We start from the raw sequence: 27,009 nt of genomic DNA, 5'->3' as shown, positions 1-27,009 counted from the left end.
CCATATGGCCTACTCCTGTTCCTATTTCTTATGGTCTTATGTTCTTATAAAAGATACAGTCACTGGCTCCTTGGGGACTTTTCTGGTCTTGCTGAGGTTAGCGTAAACAGTTAATGACAACATACTTTTGATCTCCTGAAATCTCCAGTGCATGAAAGGGATTGTGTTTAATTATCTCATTGACTTGATTTAATAATGAGTGAATACCAGAGTTTTGATGTTTCCTCGTTCTCAAACATGTATTAGAGGTAAAGGATGCATGACAATATCCTATATAAACCCAAACACTTCTGGTGCAGAGTAACTGATTACTGTTGCATCAGAAGCAACACTGATAAGTTCAATAAATAGAATTCAGCAGGGATTCAAACATCCTTGGCTACGCTGCAATCTGCCAAAAATGCACCTCCTCTGGCTATTCAAGGCTGCATCAGTGGCTCTCGTTCTTGGCCACCCAGTTAGCCTCGTGACCCTTGAGTTTGGGAACAGCTGTGCTACAACCTCCCTACTACTGTTTGGTGGTCTGTACACAACTCCCACTAACGTTTTCTGCCCTTTGGTATTTCGCAGCTCTACCCATATAAATTCCACATCATCCATGCTAATGTCCTTACTTACTATTGTGTTAATCTCTTCTTTAATCAGTAACGCTACCCCACCTCCTTTTCCTTCCTATCTGTCCTTCCTGAATATTGAATACCCCCGGATGTTGAGTTCCCAGCCTTGGTTACCTTGGAGCCATGTCTCTGTAATCCCAATTATATCATATCTGTTAACAGCTATCTGCGCAGTCAATTCATCCACCTTATTACGAATGCTCCTCGCATTGAGACTCGGAGCCTTCAAGCTTGTTTTTTTTAAACACTCTTTGTCCTTTTAAAATTATGTTGTAATGTGGCCCTTTTTGATTTCTGCCCTTGATTTCTCTGCCCTTCACTCTTGCTTTTCTCCTTCCTACCTTTTGCTTCTGCCCCCTTTTTCCCTCTGCCTCCCTGCATAGATTCCCATCCCCCGCCATTTTAGTTTAAACTCTTCCCAACAGCACTAGCAAACACTCCGCCTCGGACATAAGTTCCGGTCCTGCCCAGATGCAGACCATCTGGTTTAGAAACATAGAAACATAGAAAATAGGTGCAGGAGCAGGCCATTCAGCCCTTCTAGCCTGCACCGCCATTCAACGAGTTCATGGCTGAACATGAAACTTCAGTACCCACTTCCTGCTTTCACGCCATACCCCTTGATCCCCCGAGTAGTAAGGACTTCATCTAACTCCCTTTTGAATATATTTAGTGAATTGGCCTCAACTACTTCCCGTGGTAGAGAATTCCACAGGTTCACCACTCTCTGGGTGAAGAAGTTTCTCCTCATCTCGGTCCCAAATGGCTTACCCCTTATCCTTAGACTGTGACCCCTGGTTCTGGACTTCCCCAACATTGGGAACATTCTTCCTGCATCCAACCTGTCCAAACCCGTCAGAATTTTAAACGTTTCTATGAGGTCCCCTCTCACTCTTCTGAACTCCAGTGAATACAAGCCCAGTTGATTCAGTCTTTCTTGATAGGTCAGTCCCACCATCCCGGGAATCAGTCTGGTGAATCTTCGCTGCACTCCCTCAACAGCAAGTATGTCCTTCCTCAAGTTAGGAGACCAAAACTGTACACAATACTCCAGGTGTGGCCTCACCAAGGCCCTGTACAACTGTAGCAACACCTCCCTGCCCCTGTACTCAAATCCCCTCGCTATGAAGGCCAACATGCCATTTGCTTTCTTAACCGCCTGCTGTACCTGCATGCCAACCTTCAATGACTGATGTACCATGACACCCAGGTCTCGTTGCACCTTCCCTTTTCCTAATCTGTCACCATTCAGATAATAGTCTGTCTCTCTGTTTTTACCACCAAAGTGGATAACCTCACATTTATCCACATTATACTTCATCTGCCACGCATTTGCCCACTCACCTAACCTATCCAAGTCACTCTGTAGCCTCATAGCATCCTCCTCGCAACTCACACTGCCACCCAACTTAGTGTCATCCGCAAATTTGGAGATACTACATTTAATCCCTTCGTCTAAATCATTAATGTATAATGTAAACAGCTGGGGCCCCAGCACAGAACCCTGCGGTACCCCACTAGTCACTGCCTGCCATTCCGAAAAGTACCCATTTACTCCTACTCTTTGCTTCCTGTCTGACAACCAGTTCTCAATCCACGTCAGCACACTACCCCCAATCCCATGTGCTTTAACTTTGCACATTAATCTCCTGTGTGGGACCTTGTCGAAAGCCTTCTGAAAGTCCAAATATACCACATCAACTGGTACTCCTTTGTCCACTTAATTGGAAACATCCTCAAAAAATTCCAGAAGATTTGTCAAGCATGATCTCCCTTTTACAAATCCATGCTGACTTGGACCTATCATGTCACCATTTTCCAAATGCGCTGCTATGACATCCTTAATAATTGATTCCATCATTTTACCCACTACTGAGGTCAGGCTGACCGGTCTATAATTCCCTGCTTTCTCTCTCCCTCCTTTTTTAAAAAGTGGGGTTACATTGGCTACCCTCCACTCCATAGGAACTGATCCAGAGTCAATGGAATGTTGGAAAATGACTGTCAATGCATCCGCTATTTCCAAGGCCACCTCCTTAAGTACTCTGGGATGCAGTCCATCAGGCCCTGGGGATTTATCGGCCTTCAATCCCATCAATTTCCCCAACACAATTTCCCGACTAATAAAGATTTCCCTCAGTTCCTCCTCCTTAATAGACCCTCTGACCACTTTTATATCCGGAAGGTTGTTTGTGTCCTCCTTAGTGAATACTGAACCAAAGTACTTGTTCAATTGGTCTGCCATTTCTTTGTTCCCCGTTATGACTTCCCCTGATTCTGACTGCAGGGGACCTACGTTTGTCTTTACTAACCTCTTTCTCTTTACATACCTATAGAAACTTTTGCAATCCGCCTTAATGTTCCCTGCAAGCTTCTTCTCGTACTCCATTTTCCCTACCCTAATCAAACCCTTTGTCCTCCTCTGCTGAGTTCTAAATTTCTCCCAGTCCCCAGGTTCGCTGCTATTTCTGGCCAATTTGTATGCCACTTCCTTGGCTTTAATACTATCCCTGATTTCCCTAGATAGCCACGGTTGAGCCACCTTCCCTTTTTTATTTTTACGCCAGACAGGAATGTACAATTGTTGTAATTCATCCATGCGTTCTCTAAATGTCTGCCATTGCCCATCCACAGTCAACCCCTTAAGTATCATTAGCCAATCTATCTTAGCCAATTCATGCCTCATACCTTCAAAGTTACCTTTCTTTAAGTTCTGGACCATGGTCTCTGAATTAACTGTTTCATTCTCCATCCTAATGCAGAATTCCACCATATTATGGTCACTCTTCCCCAAGGGGCCTCGCACAATGAGATTGCTAATTAATCCTCTCTCATTACACAACACCCAGTCTAAGATGGCCTCCCCCCTAGTTGGTTCCTCGACATATTGGTCTAGAAAACCATCCCTTATGCATTCCAGGAAATCCTCCTCCACCGTATTGCTTCCAGTTTGGCTAGCCCAATCTATGTGCATATTAAAGTCACCCATTATAACTGCTGCACCTTTATTGCATGCACTCCTAATTTCCTGTTTGATGCCCTCCCCAACATCACTACTACTGTTTGGAGGTCTGTACACAACTCCCACTAACGATTTTTGCCCTTTAGTGTTCTGCAGCTCTACCCATATAGATTCCACATCATCCAAGCTAATGTCTTTCCTAACTATTGCATTAATCTCCTCTTTAACCAGCAATGCTACCCCACCTCCTTTTCCTTTTATTCTATCCTTCCTGAATGTTGAATACCCCTGGATGTTGAGTTCCCAGCCCTGATCATCCTGGAGCCACGTCTCCGTAATCCCAATCACATCATATTTGTTAACATCTATTTGCACAATTAATTCATCCACCTTATTGCGGATACTCCTTGCATTAAGACACAAATTTGTACTGGTCCCACCTCCCCCAGAACCAGTTCCAATGTCCCAGGAATTTGAATCCCTCCCTCTTGCACCATTCCTCAAGTCACGTATTCATCTGAGCTATCCTGCAATTCCTACTCTAACTAGCACGTGGCACTGGTAGCAATCCTGAGATTACTACCAACCGGTGCTTTTGTGGGCGAGGCACACACTTCGGTTTGTTGTATGAACTGTGGGTGAGAACCATTGTTCTGAGAAGGTTCACGTTTGAACGATCCCTTGCATGTGCTCGAAATAAACTAGTTGTACTGAAGGTTTTGTTTGATTGATTCCATGGTCGTTATAGAGGTGGGGGTGTCGATTCCTTACATCAGGGGGTCCACCCTTAAGGAGAGAAGTCTTCTTTTAACCCCTACACTTTGCGTCCTCCTCACAACTTGCTTTCCCACCTATCTTTATATCATCAGCAAATTTGGCTACATTATACTCGGTCCTTTCAACCAAGTCATTAATGTAGATTGTAAATAGTTGAGGCTCCAGCACTGATCCCTGTGGCATCCCACTAGTTACAGTTTGACAACCCGAAAATGACCCATTTATCCCGACTCTGTTTTCTGTTGAAGTCAGCCAATCCTTTATCCATGCTAATATATTACCCTCAACCCTGTGAGCTCTTATCTTGGTCTTACAGAACCTGTCTCAAAACCTATGCTCAAGTGAAACCAACAGTAAATGAGAAACTTAAGTATAAGCTGCACAATTGTGTAGTACAATTAGTACGACATTCACATTGGTGGGATATTGGGCTTAATATATCAGCATATCCTTAGGTTCAAATTATTCCTTTTGTTCGAATTATTTCACATGCTCTGGTAGTTTTCCAACTTGTAATGATAGTGTATTTGATATAGGTACCTCACATCGTGACACTTTGATGCATAAGCCAACGTCTAAGACTACATTATTTTTTAATTAACTGAATACACCGAAAGAGAAGATCCAAAGCAGCGTACAGGAGACTCAAGGTTAGGTAAGATCAGGAAAGATACAAGAAACAGAGGATACTCCAGGCGGGGCAGAATTGAACATCAGAACAGTGAACTGCAGTTGAGTAAGGGGTCAGAGGTTGCTCCTCCCCCTCAAAGGAATGGACTGTAAGAAAGGGGGAAATTTTCATTTCTGAGTTTCCCTTATCGAAATTTAGAGATGGCACAATGGATGCGCATCCAAAAATGAGAGATCAAAATAGTTTGCTCTCTCTTATGGAGTGAAATATGTTGGAAATAAGGGTTCAAAATTAATAAAATTGACATGAATTGACATGAATTGACATGAATTGACATGAGAGTGAAACTGAAGTTGGGCTCGTCGAACACTCTTCGAGTGATCCCATGCTTTCCCAAAAGAAGTTCTAGACAAATAGAAAAAGACTGCAAGCCAGAGAACTGCTCACATGCGCCAGCCTTTGTCCTCTTGGGATCGGTATCAACTACTTGTTACGGTCGTATGTTTTTCTTGTATAATTAATGTGTTATATTCCGTCTTAAACTCTGATTAAACACAATATACCCACCAGATTGTTTTACAGTTGATCCTGATTATTAAAGTGACCAGAGATGCCTTTAAACTTGCCTATTTCCAACAACAATCAGTAGATCAGGCAGCATCTGTGCTGTTGATGTTTCAGGTGTGGAACCTTCGTTAAAAAGTAAATTTTCACAAGCTTAAATGTCTACCAGAAAGAAAATGTGTGTCTTGAGTGTGGTTGTGGCTGATGGGAGTGATACCATCCCACCACCCATAGAAGTGTTAGGGACTGTGGTTCATATTCTCCTTCCAATGCCAACTCAGCTTTTACACCACAAAGTAACCATTTTCTGGATAATAATCTAGATCATGTTTACAGGATCTGTCATGAATAAATCAATTCAATGGAAACATATGGATTTGAGAAATTGAAAAAAATGCAAGGAAATGATTGATATAGAAACGTACAGATAAAAAGTAAATTTATGACAGAAAAACACAGAAGAAAGGTATTTAAAAACAAGGAAAAATATTGACTCCTAATTCATAACAGATTCAATTTAATTATTGATCAGTCACAGCTCTCAAACAATTGTTGTCAACTATGTCGAACTTTGACAGCTAAAGAACAATGATTCCCTTTCTCACGAAACATTCCTTGCAAATTCTTATAATTCTGTAATGGGAATGATAGAATGATCACTGGCAAGTCGTATTAATCCTATTCTTGCAAAGAAATGTATGATCACATTGCACTTTGAAATTAGAACCCAGTAATTCTTTCAAATAAATATTTATCTGTCTCAATCCTGAATTACTTAAAAAAGGGTTGAACAGTGAGCTACACCATCATGATTTTTGCAGCGCGACAGCTGCAAGAAAAATGCACGGAACAGCACCAGCCCTTATACATGGCCTTCTTCGACCTTACAAAGGCCTTTGACACTGTCAACCGTGAGGGTCTATGGAGCATCCTCCTCCATTTCGGATGCCCCCAAAAGTCCGTCACCATCCTCCGCCTGCTCCACGACGACATTCAAGCCGTGATCCTTACCAACAGATCCATTACAGACCCAATCCATGTCCGGACCGGGGTCAAACAGGGCTGTATCATCGCCCCAACCTTCTTCTCAATCTTCCTCGCTGTCATGCTCCACCTCACAGTCAACAAGTTCCCTGCTGGAACTAAGCTCCAGAACCAGTGGGAACTGTTCAACCTTCATCGTCTCCAGGCCAGGTCCAAGACCACCCCAACCTCTGTCGTCAAGCTACAGGACGTGGATGACGCCTGTGTCTGTACACATACAGAGGCTGAACTCCAGGACATAGTCGACGTACTTACTGAGGCGTATGAAAGCATACGCTCAACATCCGTAAGACAAAGATCCTCCACCAGCCTGCCCTCGCCGCACAGCACTGCCCCCCAGTCATCAAGATCCACGGCGTGGCCCTGGACAACGTGGACCATTTCCCATACCTCGGGAGCCTCTCATTCAACAAGAGCAGACAGTGACGACGAGATTCAAACACCGCCTCCAGTGCGCCAGTGTAGCCTTTGGCCGCCTGAGGAAAAGAGTGTTAGAAGAACAGGCCCTCAAATCTGCAACCAAGCTCATGGTCTACAGGGCTTTAGTAATACCCGTCCTCCTGTATGGCTCAGAGACGTGGACCATGTACAGTAGACACCTCAAATCGCTGGAGAAATACCACCAACGATGTCTCCGCAAGATCCTACAAATCCCCTGGGAGGACAGACACACCAACATTAGCGTCCTCGACAAGGCCAACATCCCCAGCATTGAAGCACTGACCACACTTGATCAGTTCTGCTGGGCAGGCCACATTGTTCACATGCCAGACATGAGACTCCCAAAAGCAAGTGCTCTGCTTGGAACTCCTTCACGGCAAACGAGTCAAAGGTGGGCAGATGAAACGTTATAAAGACACCCTCAAAGCCTCCCTGATAAAGTGCAAGATCCCCACTGACACCTGGGAGTCCCTGGACAAAGACAAGTGGAGGAAATGCATCTGAGAGGGCGCTGAGTACCTCGAGTCTCATCGCCGAGAGCATGCAGAAATCAAGCGCAGGCAGCGGAAAGAGCGTGCGGCAAACCAGTTCCACCCACCCCTTCCCTCAACGACGATCTGTCCCACCTGTGACAGAGACTGTGGTTCTCATATTGGACTGTACAGCCACCTAATGACTCATTTTAAGAGTGGAAGCAAGTCTTCCTCGATTCCGAGGGACTGCCTATGATGATGAAATATTTCAAAAGAATTGTAATTAACTCCAAGAACTGGTTTCTTTGTTCTGAAAACTAACAGTAGATTTTTGTTTCAACAATAAATATTGATCAACGACACTACCTCGAAGGAGTGGACGGAGAAAGGTCGGGGGAGGGAGGGAGGGAGCTGGGTTGGAGGAGTTAAAACATAAGAACATAAGAAATAGGAACAGGTGTAGGCCATACGGCCCATTGAGCCTGCTCCGCTATTCAATGAGATCATGGCTGATCTGATCATGGACTCAGCTCCACTTCCCCGCCCGCTCCCCATAACCCTTATCGCTTAAGAAACTGTCTATTTCTGTCTTAAATTTATTCAATGTCCCAGCTTCCAAAGCTCTCTGAGGCAGCGAATTCCACAGATTTACAACCCTCTGAGAGAAGAAATTTCTTCTCATCTCTGTTTTAAATGGGCGGCCCCTTATTCTAAGATCATGCCCTCTTGTTCTAGTCTCCCCCATCAGTGGAAACATCCTCTCTGCATCCACCTTGTCAAGCCCCCTCATAATCTTGTACGTTTCGATAAGATCACCTCTCATTCTTCTGAATTCCAATGAGTAGAGGCCCAACCTACTCAACCGTTCCTCATAAATCAACCCCCTCATCCCCGGAATCAACCGAGCGAACCTTCTCTGAATGCCTCCAAAGCAAGTATATCCTTTTGTAAATATGGAAACCAAAACTGCACGGAGTATTCCCGGTGTGGCCTCACCAATACTTTATATAGCTGTAGCAAGACTTGCTTGCTTTTATACTCCATCCCCTTTGCAATAAAGGCCAAGATTCCATTGGCCTTCCTGATCACTTGCTGTACCTGCATATTATCCTTGTGTTTCATGCACAAATACCCCCAGGTCCCGCTGTACTGCGGCACTTTGCAATCTTTCTCCATTTAAATAATAACTTACTCTTTGATTTCTTCCCCCAAAGTGCATGACCTCACACTTTCTGACATTATACTCTATCTGCCAAATTTTTGCCCACTTACTTAGCCTGTCTATGTCCTTTTGCAGATTTTTTGTGTCCTCCTCACACATTGCTTTTCCTCCCTTCTTTGTATTGTCAGAAAACTTGGCTACGTTACACTCAGTCCCTTTTTCTAAGTCGTTAATACAGATTGTAAATAGTTGGGGTCCCAACACTGATCCCTGCGGCACCCCACTAGTTACTGGTTGCCAGCCGGAGAATGAACCATTTATCCCGACTCTCTGTTGTCTGTTGGTTAGCCAATCCTCTATCCATGCGAATATATTACCCCCAACCCCATGAACTTTTATCTTGTGCAGTAACCTTTTATGTGGCACCCTGTCAAATGCATTCTGGAAGTCCAAATACACCACATCCACTGGTTTCCCTTTATCCACCCTCTTCATTACATCCTCAAAGAACTTCAGCAAATTTGTCAAATATAACTTCCCCTTCATAAATCCATGCTGACTCTGCCTGACCGAATTTTGCTTTTCCAAATGTCCTGCTACTACTTCTTTAATAATGGACTCCAATATTTTCCCAACCACTTACTAAGCCTGTCTCTGTCAGGTGCTGAATTAACTTAGCTTAATGAAACTGTATTCTTAAATGGGTTAATGCTTCTATTAAAACTGAGAAGTCCGAGAGTTCAGGATTTCGAGAGTTCGGGCGTCCGAGAGGTCGGGAGTTCGAGAGGTAGAGAGTTCGAGAGATCGGGAGTTCAGCGAGTTGCGCGAGTTCCGAGACGTCCATGAGTTCCGAGAAGTCCAGGAATTCCGAGAGGTCTGCAAGTACCGAGAGATCGGGAGTTCCGAGAGTTTCGAGAGTTCGGGAGTTCGAGAGAGGCCCGAGAGTTCAGGAGGTCCGAAGTTCAGTGAGGAGTTCAATTTGGACGAGGATCTCATAGCCCTCATCCGGGCGGGTAAGTAGTTGGCTGTTTGACTGGTAAGTATCTACCTTTTTCTTTTAATTCGATTTTTAATTAGATAAGTCTAATTAGAGGGTTGGCAGGGGAGCTCAGTCCTGTGGAGTGCACATCCTGCGGCATGTGGGAAGTCCTGGATGCTTCGCGCAACCTAGACAACCATGTATGCAGGAGGTGTCTCGAGTTTCAACTACTTGACCTCTGTGTTTCGGAGCACGAGCAGCGGCTGGCGTCAATACGGTGCATCCGCGAGGCTGAGAGCTACGTGGATAGCACGTTTCAGGAGGTGGTCACCCCGCAGCTTAAAAGCGTGTAGGCAGAGGGGAAGTTGGTTACGACCAGATGAAGTAAGAACGCAGGAGTCCCCCCATAAGTCCATCTCGCTTTCAAACTGATATTCACTTCTGAGTATCGGTGAGGGCGATGGTGCCTCTGGGAAGTGCAGCCAGAGTCTATTCAAAGGCACCACGGGTGGCTCAGCTGCACAGCGGGGAGGGACGAAGAATAAAAGAGCTCTAGTGATAGGGGATTCTATAGTTAGGGGAACAGAGAGGTGTTTCTGCGGCCGCAGACGTGACTCCAGAATGGTATGGTGCCTCCCTAATGCCAGGGTCAAGGATGTCACAGAGCGGTTCTGGGGGGAGTGAGTAAAGAGCTAGAGGTCATGGTCCATATCGGGACCAACGACATAGGTAGAAAGAGGGATGAGGTCCTACAGGCAGAATATAGGGAGCTAGGAATAAAATTAAAGGATAGGACCTCAAAAGGTAGTAATCTCCGGGTTACTACCGGTGCCACGTGCTAATGAGTACAAGAATAGAAGGATAGAGAGGATGAACGCATGGCTGGAGAGTTGGTGTAGGAGGGAGGGCTTTAAATTCTTGAGGCAATAGGACCACTTCTGGAGGAGATGGGACCTGTACAAACTGGATGGATTGCACTTCAACAACGCTGGGACCAATATCCTCGCGGGGAGTTTTGCTTGTGCTGTTGGGGAGAGTTTAAACAAGCTTGGCAGGGGCATGGGAACCTGAGAATAGATTCAATAGGGAAGGAAGTAAAGAAGAAATTGGATAGCAAGAATTTAGAAAACAAATCTGTAAGACAGAGGAAACAAGGGTTAGTAAGTAGTAATCAAGGAGACATGGCTGAATGAGGGGCAGGTTTGGCAGATCAATATTCCTGGTTACAGGATTTTTAGACAAGACAGAGAGGGGGGTAAAAGCGGGGCGGGAGGGGGGGTCGCGGTATTGATTAAATAAACTATTACAATGGTGAGGAGGAATTATATGTTAGAGGGATCATCAAATGAGGCCATATGGGTCAAATTCAAAAATAAAAAAGGGGCGATCACACTGCTGGGCGTGTATTACAGACCCCTAAACAGTGGGAGGGAGATTGAGGAACAAATATGTAGGCAAATTGCTGTGAAGTCCAAAAACCATAGGGTAGTAATAGTAGGGGATTGTAACTATCCTAATATTGATTGGGACAAATATAGTGTGAAGGGTATAGAGGGTGCGGAATTCTTAAAATGCATTCAAGAGAACTTTTTTAGTCAGTATGTAACAAGCCCAACACGAGAGGGGGCGGTTTTGGATTTAGTTTTGGGGAATGAAGCTGGGCAGGTTGAAGGGATATTAGTGGGAGAGCACTTGGGTGCCTGTGACCATAATTCTGTCAGATTCAAGTTAGTTATGGTTAAGGATAAGGATAGGCCTGGAATAAAAGTTCCAAATTGGGGAAAAGCTAACTTTGCTAAGTTGAGGAGTGATTTGGCCACAGTGGACTGGAAACAGCTACTTGTAGGTAAATCAATGTTGGAACAGTGGGAGGCATTCAAGGAGGAGATCCGGAAGGCTCAGGCCAAACATGTGCCCTTAAAGAAAAACGGTGGAAATAACAATTCTAGAGCCCCCTGGATGTCTAGGAACTTACAGGGGAGGATGAAGAAAAAAAGGGAAGCTTATGTCATATACCAACAGCTAAATACTAGAATCTTTGGAGGAATATAGAAAGTTAAGAGGTAAAATTAAAAAGTATATTCGGAATGCGAAGCGAGAGCATGAAAAATGATTGGCTAGTAAAATTAAGGAAAACCCAAAGATGTTCTATAAATATATTAAGAGCAAGAGGGTAACTAAAGAAAGGGTAGGGCCTATTAGAGACCATGAGGATAATCTTTGTGTGGAGGCGGAAGATGTTGGTATGATTCTTAATGAATACTTTGCATCTGTTTTCACAAAGGAAAGGGGCAATGCAGATACTGCTATCGAGGAGGAGTATGAAATTCTGGATGAAATAAATATAGTGAGAGAGTAGGTATTAAGGGGTTTAGCAGCGTTGAAAATATATAAGTCCCCAGGCCCGGAAGAAATGCATCCCAGGCTGTTGATCAAAGTAAAAGAGGAAATAGCAGAGGCCTTGACTATCATTTTCCAGTCCTCTTTGGATGTGGACATTGTGCTGGAGGACTGGAGGTACCCTTGTTTAAGAAGGGAGAAGCAGATAGGCCAAGTAATTACAGGCCTCTCAGCCTAACCTCAGTGGTGGGAAAATTATTGGAAAAAATTCTGAAAGACAGGATAAATCTACATTTGGAAAGGCAAGGATTAATTAGGAACAGTCAGCACGGATTTGTTACGAGAAGATCATGTTTGACTAACCTGACTGAATTTTTTGAGGAGGTAACCAAGAGGGTCGATGAGGGTAGTGCATACGATGTAGTGTATATGGACTTTAGCAAAGCTTTTGATAAGGTCCCACATGGTAGACTGGTCACGAAGGTTAAAGTCCATGGGATCCAGGGCAAAGTGGCTAGTTGGATCCAAAATTGGCTTAGAGGTAGGAAGCAAAGAGTAATGGTTGATGGATGTTTTTGTGACTGGAAGGATGTTTCCAGTGGGGTTCCACAGGGCTCAGTACTGGGTCCCTTGCTTTTTGTGGTATATATCAATGATTTAGCTTTGAATCGAGGGAGTATGATTAAGAAGTTTGCAAATGATACTAAAATTGGCTGTGTCGTTGATAATGAAGAGGAAAGTCATGGACTGCAGGAGGATATCAATCTACTGGTCAGGTGGGCAGAGCAGTGGCAAATGGAATTTAATTCGGAGAAGTGTGAGATAATGCACTTTGGGAGGGCTAATAAGGAAAGGGTATACACATTAAGCGGTAAGCCACTTAATAGTGTAGATGAACAAAGGGACCTTGGAGTGCTTGTCCACACATCCCTGAAAGTAGCAGGCCAGGTGGATAAGGTGGTTAAGAAGGCATATGGAATTCTTGACTTTATTGGCGGAGGCATACAAGAGCAGGAAGGTTATGCTTAAATTGTATAATACTCTGGTTAGGCCACAACTGGTGTACTGTGTGCAGTTCTGGTTGCTGTATTATAGGAAGGATGTGATTGCACGAGAGAGGGTGCAGTGGAGTTTTACTAGGATGTTGCCTAGAATGGAGAATCTTAGCTATGAGGACAGATTGGATAGGCTAGGTTTGTTCTAATTGGAACAGAGGAGGTTGAGAGGAGACCTCATTGAGGTGTACAACATTTTGAGGGGCCTGGATATAGTGGATAGCAAGGGCCTATTTCCCTTGGTGGAGGGGTCAATTACGAGGGAGCATAATTTTAAGGTGGTTGGTGGAAGGTACAGAGGGGATTTGAGAGGAGGCTTCTTCACGCAGAGGGTTGTGGGGGTCTGGAACTCACTGCATGGAAGGGTGGTGGATCCAGAAACCCCTGCCACATTTAAAAGATGACTGGATGGGCACTTGAAGTGCTGTGACCAGCAGGGTTATGAACCTAGAGCTGGTAAATGGGATTAGACTGGATAACCTCTTGTTGGCTGGCGCAGATACAATGAGAAGTACTGCAGGGAATCGAATACGGCCAAGGTGATCTCCTGGACTAGTTTCGATCATCTGGGTGAGTCAGAGAGGAATTTTCCCAGATTTTTTTTCCCCCAATTGGCCTGGGTTTTTAAATGTGGTTTTTGCCTCTTCCAAGAGATCACATGGCTCCGGTTGGGGTGGAGTGTAGAATATTTCTGTGCAAAGGGTGTCGCAGTTGTGTGGGGCGGACTGGTTGTGCTGGGTGCTCTTTACCTTTCCGCCATTGTTCATTGTTCATAGGTTTACGTGTAACCTTCAGGGCTGCTGACCGAGGGCCATGTGGCTCTTTGTTGGGCGGCATGGACATGATGGGTCGAAATGGCTTCCTTCTGCGCTGTGGATTTCTATGTTTCTATTTGATAACTAATACACATTGTTTGCAATGCCCTTTGGTGCCTTGATAAAATATAAATCATCCATCTCCACAGCTCCAGGTTTAACTCTGGGAAAACATTATGCTTTGGTTATAACAACTATCCATTCCTGGGAAGATTCTCCCATGGCTGCAAGCCAGTATGTACAGCAATGCAGTATTATAAAATACCTGAACATAAGGGTACTATTTGTTCCTGGACAAGTATTCACATACATCCATATACACTCAGTACCCTTAGGTTACAAGGAATAGTAATTTCAAACCGCCTTTACATCGAGGTTTTTATGATACGGTAGGAAGATTATCTCAAAATGTTTTTCTTAAAGAATGTGATAAAATTCCTCGTGTCTAATCACAAAACCTCTGAATTAGTCATTTGTAATACATACAGTAATTTACGTCACAGTAATGGCCCATAATTTGCTGTCAAAATAACAGTGACGCTAACGGCACTTGCTGTTATTTATGCGCAAGTGGTACAACAACTTCAGACGAGGGCAGTTTCGAGGTGGAATCATGAAGTTGCTGTTGGAGATGTGCGACTTTGCGAAAACGGTATCTGCTGCCTGGCTCACCATGGAAATACACTGAACGACGTAAAGTCGCTGTATTTTTGTGGTAGATATGAACTAAACTCGCCACAGAAAATTAGAGCTGGTCTGAAGTGATGCAAGGAGCATGTCTTGTAGCCACATATTTAATGAAGGCAGAATTAGCCGTCAGAGATGCATCCAGCAATGTGCTAAATGTTAATTACCGCCAATGAACTTCTCTGGCACTGAAAATTAACTGTTACAAGTGTAGAGCTTCATTCCTTCAGGTTTTAATTGTTGGATATTTTAAATATGCAAAATTAAAATTAAAAGCTTTTCCTTTCTGCCTCTTTTATTTCTCGCTCTCTTAATCCAATCTTTCTTTCCTGCTCTTTATTTCCCTTTCTGTACTTGATTTGACATTGAAGTCACCCACCCTAATTTACACTTTCTTCTCAGTCCTTGCACTTTTTATTTCACAATCCTACAATCTGATTGGTCAAGGAGATGCCCTGTTCACTCAGTTCTTAGATCCCAGTATCCCTCACTGCGTCATTATCAGCTCGCACTTCCAGCAACCTGCGGCGCAAAATTTCGTCGTGACTCAACAGGCAAGGGCAAGTTCATTCATTGCCCTGCTACAGATAGTTATGGGCCATTATATTTCATATTTTGTTCCAGTATTTATACAAACACATTCAAGAGCAATAAAAGCACCACACCGTTCATATTTACCAAAAAAACTATTATTACCTCTGCTACAATAAAACATTGCCATTATAGTTTAAATTCAATCCAAATAGTTTATCTAAAATCATCAAAGACAAAAAGCAATTGTTCTCAAAACAGCAACTGAATATTGAGAAACTATGGTCAAATAACACTTTTGAAATAATTGTTGATTGAGATGGTTAAGGCAGTTGAGCTACGTGAGCCATACAGCACCGAAACATGCCAGATTTGGTTTAGTCTGTACTGAGTTAGCTGATCATAGCTGGGTTGCAATAGGGATGTTATAATTTGCCTCAGTGTCCCAGAGATAATGGACTCAAATTTTCCCCAGTTATCTGCGCCATTTTTGGGGGGTGCGCCATTTTTTTTGGCCTAAATTAAAATATCCAAGTTTCCCCAATGTGCTCCAGTGTAACTCAGTTAGTTATGATTTTTTTAGGTTCATTTTTTTTGCATCATTGGGGGCGTAGTCTGCCACCCACGCCAGTTCTGGCCATTTAAGCAAGTTTGGCCAACTCCGATTTACTCCAATTTTTCTTAGCATGGCGTATGTGACCACTGTGGAAAAACCTTCTGGCAGTTAAGAAAATTGGTGCAGTTAAGAAAATCAGCGCACCAGATGCAGTTCCACGGCCCGGACAGCAGCAGGGGAGAGAGCGGGTGCGCGGAGAGGAGAGAGGGGAGAGGGGGGCAGAGGAGAGAGGGGAGGAAAGGAGAGTGTAGAGAGGGAGGGAGGTCTTTTGGCCAGGTTTAGGAGTGGCAACCGGCACTGGCAGGGGAGGGAAGCCCTTCGGCCAGGGCTAGCAGCGGGCAGCGGCATCGGGAGGAGGAGGTCCTTCAGCCAGGGCTAGCAGCGGGCAGCGGCATCGGGAGGAGGAGGTCCTTCGGCCAGGGCTAGCAGTGGGCAGCGGCATCGGGAGGAGGAGGTCCTTCAGCCAGGGCTAGCAGCGGGCAGCGGCATCGGGAGGCTCTTCAGCCAGGGCTAGTAGCGGGCACTAGCATCGGGAGGAGGAGGCCCTTCGGCCAGGATTAGGAGGGGGGCGCAGGGGGGCATAGACTTTTGGCGTAAACACTTTAATAACTTAATGATGGAATGCTGCTGCAATGTGCAAGGTGATTGTGCAGGTTCCAGTGAGCTGGCCAGAATGTGTTGTATATGTCACTTTCCAGCCTCAGCCCGCAGTATGTCCCTGGTTACCCTGGCAACCCGATCTTTTTGGCGCAGATCTTAGGCTCCACCCCCAAAGCTAAAGGACAGGCTAAGCAGCGCCAAAATGAACAATTAAAACGGGAAAGTTGGCTGATTTTTTTTGCCGCAGTTGGGCCCAAAAAAACAGGTGCAACTCTTCAAGTACGCCAATAACCGCTTTGGGAAAAATTGAGCCCCATGATAGGAAAATCAGCTAGGGATTCCAGTGCTGATTGCTCCCCAGCAGCCCCATTGGAAGTTCACTTGTGTCAGTGTCGAGTGAGGACAGGATAGGGCTCAGTTGTGACACCTCCTGTGGGTGCTGACATTCATCGGAGAGGTTCTCTTAGGTAATCACCACTAGGTTAACTGGTGCCCATGGAATAACTTAAAAATGCATCTCCATCACAATTATTCTCGCACTCAATACAATGCAATTAATTAAATAATTTAAATGCAGGAACATGATTTGAATTTGGTCTATTGTTCAGCTGCTAAAAATTAGTCAAACAGAATTTAATTGGATTTGTTTTGTGTACTATTCAGTTAATTGTGATATCAAAACAATCACTTAGATGAGGTAGCAAAGGGTGTCAGCCTATTATGCCCAGCAAGGAGTCAACATATTCAGGAGAGGAGGTGGTCAGAAGAGAAAACTGGTGGAAAATAGAGGAGAAAAAAAAATATTTGCCAGCAGTAGCATTTCATTTTCTCGCAAGTAGCAGCACTTTCCATAGTCCCACCCAATAAGACAAAATGATCACAGGAAAAATGCATAATGTATGATCTGTACTAAATTTGAAGAAAACAAAACAAGGCTCTGGTCCATAACATAGTTGGATTATTATATTATGAAAACAATCAATTAAATCTGGTTCAGCCAATTCCTAACATTCCAAAACTGGAACAGTTTTAAATTAGACATTTTAATTGTTTTGTTCAATGTATCTTGCAGTGCCACAATAATTTCAAAGGAGGCACGGCTTTAAATTATTTACTCTTAATATTCCACATATTTAGACAGGATGGATAATCAGGATCTTACCATGTTGTGCAGGAGGTAAAATAGTCAACTGCTGGGATCTAATGCATCACCATGCTTTTTAATTTCCACTGTAGTGATGCATGATAGCAATCCAAATAAATCCTTAAAACTTCAAAATCTACCCCCTAAACACTCGCCTTCTGAGTCCACAGATGAAGAACTGTCACTTATACAAGGTATCAGAAGGCGTCTGGTGCCCGTTAAACCAGCAAGAGTGAATTGCTTCGGGAGAAGAGGAAGGAAAAATGGGGTAAAGTTGCCAAAAAAAGAAAAAGTGAAAGCAGATTTGGGTTTCCTCTGAACCACTGGGCCTGGCTCTAACACTGCAGAGTGACTGCTCACTCAGCTTAACCAGCGAGACCTGGGGACTGCCTCCAGCCATCTGGAGTCTGGGAAGCCCGGACACAGCCAATCACGTGTGCAGTGCAAGACAGAATTGACAGGATGAATACAGATTTGGAATTGAACCATAAAGGGCTCTCTGCCTTCACATGGGAAAATAATTCTGTGCAATGGAAAAAGTACTGGACCTTTGCACACAAGAAAGGTTAAAAAATTTCAACTGCCGTTTACTCAAAACATGAAAATTTAAACACAGGTCTAATCACTGATACAAAACTCTTTTACATAATTCAGTAAGCATTTATTGGTCTGTGTTATTTTCAGATTCCGCTGATTTCTCCTACCGACAGGGACATGTTGAATTACAGCAGGAATTACATCGGACTATAGATGCCTGATAATTACTCTCCATGGGCAGATCAAGTCTTTCCCACTAAGGCACCAGTACAAACACAACTAGTAGTGGTAATGTGAGTGTCGAGTTACTACTATTTACAATCACTGATCCCAGTGCAGATGAACATGGGCCTCGATTTTAACTCCCTCTGCCTGGTAGAAACTAGGCTGGTGGGGAGCAATTAAAACAGAGCGGGGCATTGACCCGACAGGTGACAAGGACACCTGCCCGAAGCCAGCGGAGTCCACTTTAAATGTGCAGTTCGGGCTCCAATTATGTCATTGTAGCTCAATCTGTGATTTTAACCTGGGGGTTGAGTGGGGGAGCAGTAGTGGTTTCTTTGCCAGGTCAAAACTGCCAGGAACTGAGTCAATGCCAGAGACGCTCAGTAAGGCATGTTTTTTAAAGTTTCTTGCAGGAAACCTGAGGCTTCCACTGCTCAGAGATTCTCACACCCACTCCCCCGCAACTAGGATTCTCTACAAACCACCCTCCCCGCTCACACATTGATCCTTTAATGCCGGGGATCATTTGCTCTGGTCCCCAGTGGCTGTCTCCAACCAGCATGATTTTAACAGCCAATATTTACAGGGTGCACGGATGGTTGGAGAACACGGAAAGGCCGGGGTTTGCCAATCTCAATGGCAGGACCTCATTAACATTTTTTTCTGAGCTCCGTTTCCCTGCCAGGCAGCCGGCCAAGTGGACAACCTGGTCATCAGGTGGGGGGAGAACATTAGTGGCAGAAGGCCATAGCCGGGGACGCTTGGGAACTGATCCCAGCAATCAGGAGGGCTGGTGGTAGGCTGGTGATCGGGGCTGACAGTGCAAAGAGCAGAGAGGGGGAAGAATTTCTGAAGTGTGTTCAGGAGAACTTTCTTGATCAGTACATTTCTGGCCCAACGAGGAAGGAGGCATTGCTGGATCTGGTTCTGAGGAATGAGGTGGGACAAGTAGGGCAAGTGTCAGTAGGGGAACATTTAGGGAACAGTGATCATAGTATCATAAGGTTTAGATTAACTATGGAAAAGTTCATGGAACAATCTAGTGTAAAAATACTTTATTGAAGGAAGGTCAATTTCAGTGGGTTGAGAATGGATCAGGCCCAGATAAATTAGAATCAAAGATTGGCAGGCAAAACTGTAATTGAACAATGGGCTGCCTTTAAAGAGGAGATGGCTCGGGTGTACGTTCCCACGATGGGGAAAAGTAGGGGAACCAAAGCCAGAGCTCCCTGGATGAGGAAAGAGCTAGAGAGTAAGGTGAAGCAAAATTACAGATGTCAGGTTGAGAATACAAGTGAGAACCAGGCTGAATATAGAAAAGTCAGAGGGAAAGGTGAAAAAGGAAATAAGCAGGGCACAGAAAGAGTATGAAAATAGACTGGCAGCTAACATAAAAGGAAATTCAAAAGTTTTCTATAGGCATGTAATTAGTAAATGGGTAGCAAGGGGGGTGGGGCCGATTAGGGACTAAAAAGGAGACCTGAGGCATGGAGGCAGAGGGCATGGCTGGGGTACTAAATGAGTGCTTTGCATCTATCATTACTCAGGAAGAAGATGCTGTCAAAGTCATAGTGAAAGAGGAGGTAGTTGAGATACTGGATGGGATAAAAATTGATGAAGAGGAGGTACTAGAAAGGATGGTTGCACTTAAAGTAGATAGGTCACTAGGACACAGAAACATAGAAAACATAGAAAATAGTGCAGGAGTTGGCCATTCGGCCCTTCGAGCCTGCACCACCATTCAATATGATCATGGCTGATCATGCAACTTTAGTACCCCATTCCTGCTTTCTCTCCATACCCCTTGATCCCTTTAGCTGTAAGGGCCACATCAAGCTCCCTTTTGAATATATCTAACAAACTGGCCTCAACAACTTTCTGTGGTAGAGAATTCCACAGGTTCACAATTCTCGGAGTGAAGAAGTTTCTCCTCATCTCGGTCCTAAATGGCTTACCCCTTATCCTTAAACTGTGACCCTTGGTTCTGGACTTCCCCAACATCGGGAACATTCTTCCTGCATCTAACCTGTCCAATTCCATCAGAATGTTATATGTTTCTATGAGATCCCCTCTCATTCTTCTAAATTCCAGTGAATATAAGCCTAGTTGATCCAGACTTTCTTCATATGTCAGTCCTGCCATCCCGGGAATCAGTCTGGTGAACCTTCGCTGCACTCCCTCAATAGCAAGAATGGTCTTCCTCAGATTAGGAGACCAAAACTGTACACAATACTCCAGGTGTGGCCTCACCAAGGCCCTGTACAACTGCAGTAAGACCTCCCTGCTCCTATACTCAAATCCTCTTGCTATGAAGGCCAACATGCCATTTGCCTTCTTCACCGCCTGCTGTATCTGCATGCCAACTTTCAATGACTGATGTACCATGACACCCAGGTCTCGCTGCACCTCCCTTTTTCCTAATCTGTCACCATTCAGATAATGTTGTGCCTTCCTGTTTTTGCCACCAAAGTGGATAACCTCACATTTATCTACATTATACTGCATCTGCCATGCATTTGCCCATTCACCGAACCTGTCCAAGTCACCCTGCAGCCTCTTAGCATCTTCCTCACAACTCATATTGCCATCCAGCTTAGTGTCATCTGCAAATTTGGAGATATTACATTTAATTCCTTCGTCTAAATCATTAATGTATATTGTAAATTGCTAAGGTCCCAGCACTGAACCTTGCGGTACCGCACTAGTCACTGCCTGCCATTCTGAAAAGGACCCATTTAATCCCACTCTTTGCTTTCTGTCTACCAACCAGTTCTCTATCCACGTCAATACATTACCCCCAATACCATGTGCTTTAATTTTGCAAACTAATCTCTTGTATGGGACCTTGTCAAAAGCCTTTTGCAAGTCCAAATATACCACATCCACTGGTTCTCCCTTATCCACTCTACTGGTTACATCCTCAAAAAATTCTGGAAGATTTGTCGAGCATGATTGGATGGGATGCATCAGAGGATGTTGAGGGAAGTAAAGGTGGAAGTTGAGGGAAGTAAAGGTGGAAATTGCGGAGTTACTGGCCATAATTTTCCAATCCTCCTTCGATATGGGGGTGGTGCAGAGGACTGGAGAATTGCAAATGTTACACCCTTGTTCAAAAAAGGGTGAGAGGATAAACCCAGTAACTACAAGCCAGTCAATTTAACCTCAGTAGTGGGCTTTTAGAAATGATAATCCGGGACAAAATTAATAGTCACTTAGACAAGTGTGGATTAATTAGGAAAAGCCTGCATGGATTTGTTGAAGGCAAATTGTGTTTAACTAACTTGATTGAATTTTTTGGGGATGTTAGCCTGGATGAGGACACTGATGCTGGTGCGCTTGTCCTCCCAGGGGATTTGCAGGATCTTGCGGAGACATCGTTGGCGATATATCTCCAGTGACTTGAGGTGCCTTCTATATATCGTCCATGCCTCTGATCCATACAGTATTGAAGCACTGACCACACTCGATCACCTTCGCTGGGCAGGCCACATAGATTGTGTTATATATGTGGTCTTGTATTTACTCTGTACAGCCACCAGAGAACTCGTCCCCTGAAGTCCCAAGGGATCCCATAATCCCTTGGGAGCACAGGTATTTAAGGAGGCTTCACAGGTTGCAGAGGCACTCTGGAGACCTGCAATAAAAGACTAAGGTCACACTTCATTTGAGCTCACAGTGTTCAGTCTGACTCTTTCTCCATACACAACAACTGGAAACGAGATACAGATAGCGAACTCAAAGATGCAGAGAACAGTGGGCATCCTGGAGAAATTTTCAGAGGGAGATGATTGGGAAATTTCTGTGGAGCGACTCGACCAATACTTCGTGGCCAACGAGCTAGATGGGGAAGAGAGCGTTGCCAAACAAAGGGCGATCCTCCTCACAGTCTGTGGGGCACCAACGTATGGCCTCATGAAGAATCTGCTCACTCCAGCGAAACCCACGGAAAAATCATACGACGACTGGTCCGAGAGCATGTGAACCCAAAGGAAAGCATTCTGATGGCAAGGTACCGGTTCTACACCTACAAAAGGTCTGAAGGCCAGGAAGTGGCGAGTTATGTCACCGAGCTAAGACGCCTTGCAGGACATTGGGAATTTGAAGGACATTTGGAGCATATGCTCAGAGACTTTTTCGTAATTGGCAATGGCCACGAAACCATACTGGGACTGTAGAGACCCCAACCTTGAGTAAGGCCATAGTGATAGTCCAGGCGTTCATTGCCACCAGTGACAATATGAAGCAAATCTCTCAGCACACAAGTGCTGCTACAAGTACTGTGAACAAAGTGATGTTGTTTTCGAATCGTAACGTACAGCGCAGGTCACACACACCTGCAGATGACTCAGAGTCCACCATCAAGGGTGATGAATGCAAGGCCATTGACAGTTTGTTGGCGCTGCGGGGGTGATCATCGTTTCCATTCATGCCGATTCAAAGAGTACGTTGCAAGGGCTGTGGAACAATGGGACACCTCCAACGAGTGTGCAAGCGAGCTGCTAAGCCTGTTAAACCTGAAAACCACCATGTTGCAGAGGAGGACAGATCCACGGAGGATCACGATGAACCAGAGCCTCGGATCGAAGAGGCAGAAGTACATGGGGTGCACACATTCATCACGAATTGTCCCGCAATAGAGCTGAATGTTGAACTAAATGGACTTCCGGTGTCAATGGAGCTGGACACGGGCATGAGCCTGTCCATCATGGGCAAAAAGACTTTCGAAAGATTGTGGTGCAACAAAGCCTCAAGGCCAGTCTTAATTCCAGTTCACACAAAACTAAGAACTTACACAAAAGAACTGATTCCTGTAATTGGCAGTGCTACCGCAAAGGTCTCCTACGATGGAGCGGTGCAGAAGCTACATCTCTGGGTGGTACCGGGCGATGGTCCCACACTGCTCGGCAGGAGCTGGCTGGGAAAGATACGCTGGAACTGGGATGACGTCCGAGCGGTACTGCCCGCTGATGACACTTCGTGTGCCCAGGTCTTAAACAAATTTCCTTCGCTGTTTGAACCAGGCATCGGGAAATTCCAAGGAGCAAAAGTGCAGATCCACCTAATTCCGGGGGCGCTACCCATCCAACACACGTCGAGAGCAGTACCGTACATGATGAGAGAAAGGGTAGAGATCGAGCTAGACTGGCTGCAAAGAGAGGGCATTATTTCACCGATCGAGTTCAGCGAGTGGGCCAGTCCTATTGTCCAAGTCCTTAAGGGAGACGGCACCGTCAGAATCTGTGGCGATTACCAAGTAACTATCAATCGTTTCTCCCTGCAGGACCAATACCCACTACCAAAGGCCAACGACCTCTTTGCAACGCTGGCGGGAGGAAAGATGTTCACGATGCTGGATCTGACTTCAGCCTACATGAAGCAGGAACTGGAGGAATCATCGAAGGCACTCACCTGCATCAACACACACAATGGACTTTTTTTTTTATAACAGATGCCCGTTTGGAATCCAATCAGCGGCGGTGATATTCCAGAGAAACATAGAAAGTTTACTGAAGTCGGTCCCGCACACCGTGGTCTTCCAAGACGACATCTTGGTCACAGGTCGGAACACAGTTGAGCACCTGCAGAACCTGGAGGAGGATCTTAGTCGACTCAACCACGTGGGGCTCAGGTTAAAACGCTCGAAGTGCGTTTTCCTGGCGCCTGAAGTGGAGTTCTTGGGAAGGAGGATTGCGGTGGACGGTATCAGGCCCACCAACGTGAAGACGGAAGCAATCGAGAACGCACCGAAGCCACAGAACGTGACGGAGCTGCGGTTGTTTCTGGGACTCTTGAACTACTTTGGTAACTTCTTACCGGGTCTCAGCACACTGCTAGAACCACTACATCGAAACATAGAAACATAGAAAATAGCTGCAAGAGTAGGCCATTTAGCCCTTCGAGCCTACACCATCATTCAATAAGATCATGGCTGATCATTCACCTCAGTACCCCTTTCCTGCTTTCTCTCCATACTCCTTGATCCCTTTAGCCGTAAGGGCCATATCTAACTCCCTCCTGAATATATCCAATGAACTGGCATCAACAACTCTCTGCGGTAGAGAATTCCACAGGTTAACAGCTCTCTGAGTGAAGAAGTTTCTCCTCATCTCTGTCTTAAATAGCTTACCCCTTATCCTTAGACTATGTCCCCTGGTTCTGGACTTCCCCAACATTGGGAACATTCTTCCTGCATCTAACCTGTCTAGTCCCGTCAGAATTTTATATATTTCCATGAGATCCCCTCTCATCCTTCTAAACTCCAGTGAATACAAGCCCAGTCGATCCAGTCTCTCCTCATATGTCAGTCCTGTCAATCCCGGGAATCAGTCTGGTGAGCCTTCGCTGCACTCCCTCAATAGCAAGAATGTCTTTCCTCAGATTAGGAGACCAAAACTGAACACAATATTCCAGGTGAGGCTTCACTAAGGCCCTGTACAACTGCAGTAAGACCTCCCTGCTCCTATACTCAAATCCCCTAGCTATGAAGGCCAACATACCATTTGCCTTCTTCACCGCCTGCTGTACCTGCATGCCATCTTGTACCATGACACCCAGGTCTCGTTGCACCTCCCCTTTTCTTAATTTGCCGCCATTCAGATAATATTCTGTCTTCGTGTTTTTGCCATCAACATGGATAACCTCACATTTGTCCACATTATACTGCATTCTGCCATGCATTTGCCCACTCACCTTATCTGTCCAAGTCACCCTGCAGCCTCTTAGCGTCCTCCTCAAAGCTCACACCGCCAGCCAGCTTAGTGTCATCTGCAAACTTGGAGATATTACACTCAATTCCTTCATCTAAATCATTAATGTATATTGTAAATAGCTGGGGTCCCAGCACTGAGCCCTGCGGCACCCCACTAGTCACTGCTTGCCATTCTGAAAAGGACCCATTTATCCCGACTCTCTGCTTCCTGTCTGCTAACCAGTTCTCTATCCAGGTCAGTACATTACCCCCAATACCATGTGCTTTAATTTTGCACACCAATCTCTCGTCAAAAGCCTTTTGAAAGTCCAAATACACTACATCCACTGGTTCTCCCTTGTCCACTCTACCAGTTACATCCTCAAAAAATTCTAGAAGATTTGTCAAGCATGATTTCCCTTTCATAAATCCATGCCTACTTGGACTGATCCTGTCACTGCTTTCTAAATGCGCTGCTATTTCATCTTTAATAATTGATTCCAACATTTTCCCCATTACTAATGTCAGGCTAACTGGTCTATAATTACCGTTTTCTCTCTCCGCCTTACTACGAAAAAGGGGCAAATGGGTTTCGGGCAAAAGCCTAGAAAATGCCTTTGTAAAAGCGAGAAAATTGTTATGCTCAAACAAATTGCTTGTTTTGTATGATCCATGTAAGCATTTGGTACTAGCATGTGATACGTCGTCATATGGCGCGGGTGTGTATTGCAACAAGCTAATGATTTCGGGAAACTGCAACCTGTTGCTTATGCTTCCAGGAGTCTGTCTAAGGCTGAGAGAGCCGACAGCATGATTGAAAAATAAGCGTTAGAGTGTGTCTATGGGGTAAAGAAAATGCATTACTACCTGTTTGGGCTAAAATTCGAATTGGAAACTGACCATAAGCCACTTATAGCCCTGTTTTCCGAGAGTAAAGGGATAAATACCAACGTATTGGCCCACATCTAGAAATGGGCGCTCACATTGTCCGCATAGAACTACGCCATCCGCCACAGGCCAGGCACAGAAAACTGCGCCGATGCTCTCAGTAGGCTGCCATTGCCCACCACGGGGGTGGAAATGGAATAGCCCGCAGATCTAACCATGGTTATGGAAGCATTTGAGAGTGAGCAATCACCCGTCACTGCCCGGCAGATCAAAATCTGGACAAGCCAGGACCCCTTATTATCTCTAGTCAAAAGCTGTGTGCTTCACAGGAGCTGGTCCAGTGTCCCAGTGGAAATGCAAGAACAGATAAAGCCGTTCCAGCGGCACAAAGATGAAATGTCTATACAGGCAGACTGCCTTCTGTGCGGCAATCGAGTAGTGGTCCCCAAGAAGGGCAGCGACACCTTCATCAATGACTCCATAGTACCTACCCAGGCATCGTAATGATGAAAGCGATAGCAGGTCCCACATGTGGTGGCCCGGTGTCAATGCGGACTTAGAGTCCTGCGTTCACAGATGTTATACATGCTCGCAGTTAAGCATGTACCCAGGGAGACGCCGCTAAGTTTATGGTCTTGGCCCTCCAAACCGTGGTCTAGGGTACATGTCGACTATGCAGGCCCGTTCTTGGATAAAATGTTCCTTGTGGTTGTAGACACATACTCCAAGTGGGTTGAATGTGAGATAATGTCGGCTAGCACGTCCGCTGCCACTACTGAAAGCCTGTGGGCCACGTTTGCCACTCACGGCTTACCCGATGTCCTGGTGAGCGACAATGGGCCATGTTTTACCAGTGCTGAGTTCAACGAATTCATGACCCATAACGGGATCAAATATGTCACATCTGCCCCGTTTAAACCAGCGTCCAATGGTCAGGCAGAGAGAGCAGTGCAAACCATCAAGCAAGGCTTGAAGAGGGTAACTGAAAGCTCACTGCAGACTCGCCTATCCCGAGTCCTGCTTAGCTACCGCACGAGGGCCCACTCACTCACTGGGATCCCACCTGCTGAACTGCTCATGAAAAGAGCACTTAAGACAAGCTCTCGTTAGTTCACCCTGATCTACATGAACAGGTAGAGAGCAGGCGGCTTCAACAAAGTGCATGCCATGATAGCGCAAATGTGTCATGCGAGATTGAAATCAATGATCCTGTATTTGTATTAAATTATGGAC

At 45.1% G+C, this 27,009-nt stretch overlaps 1 protein-coding gene and 1 long non-coding RNA gene across 5 annotated transcripts in view; one reads left to right on the top strand and one right to left on the bottom strand.

Annotated features, from left to right (window-relative positions):
• Positions 1 to 5,556, top strand: part of LOC139259999 (uncharacterized) — a 90,161-nt gene extending 84,605 nt beyond the window's left edge. For all 4 annotated transcript variants that reach the window (XR_011592700.1, XR_011592701.1, XR_011592699.1 and 1 more), the window contains exon 8: positions 4,893 to 5,556. This is a non-coding gene — a long non-coding RNA (uncharacterized lncRNA). The remainder of the gene's footprint in view (positions 1 to 4,892) is intronic.
• The window catches only part of LOC139259998 (microtubule-associated protein 2-like), a 607,920-nt gene that overhangs the window by 452,238 nt on the left and 128,673 nt on the right, over positions 1 to 27,009 (bottom strand). The window lies entirely within an intron of this gene.

This window comes from Pristiophorus japonicus, chromosome 3, assembly GCF_044704955.1.
Source record: "Pristiophorus japonicus isolate sPriJap1 chromosome 3, sPriJap1.hap1, whole genome shotgun sequence".
NCBI lineage: Eukaryota > Metazoa > Chordata > Chondrichthyes > Pristiophoridae > Pristiophorus > Pristiophorus japonicus.
Note: the sequence above shows the minus strand (reverse complement) of the source record. Positions and strands in the feature narration are given on the sequence as shown.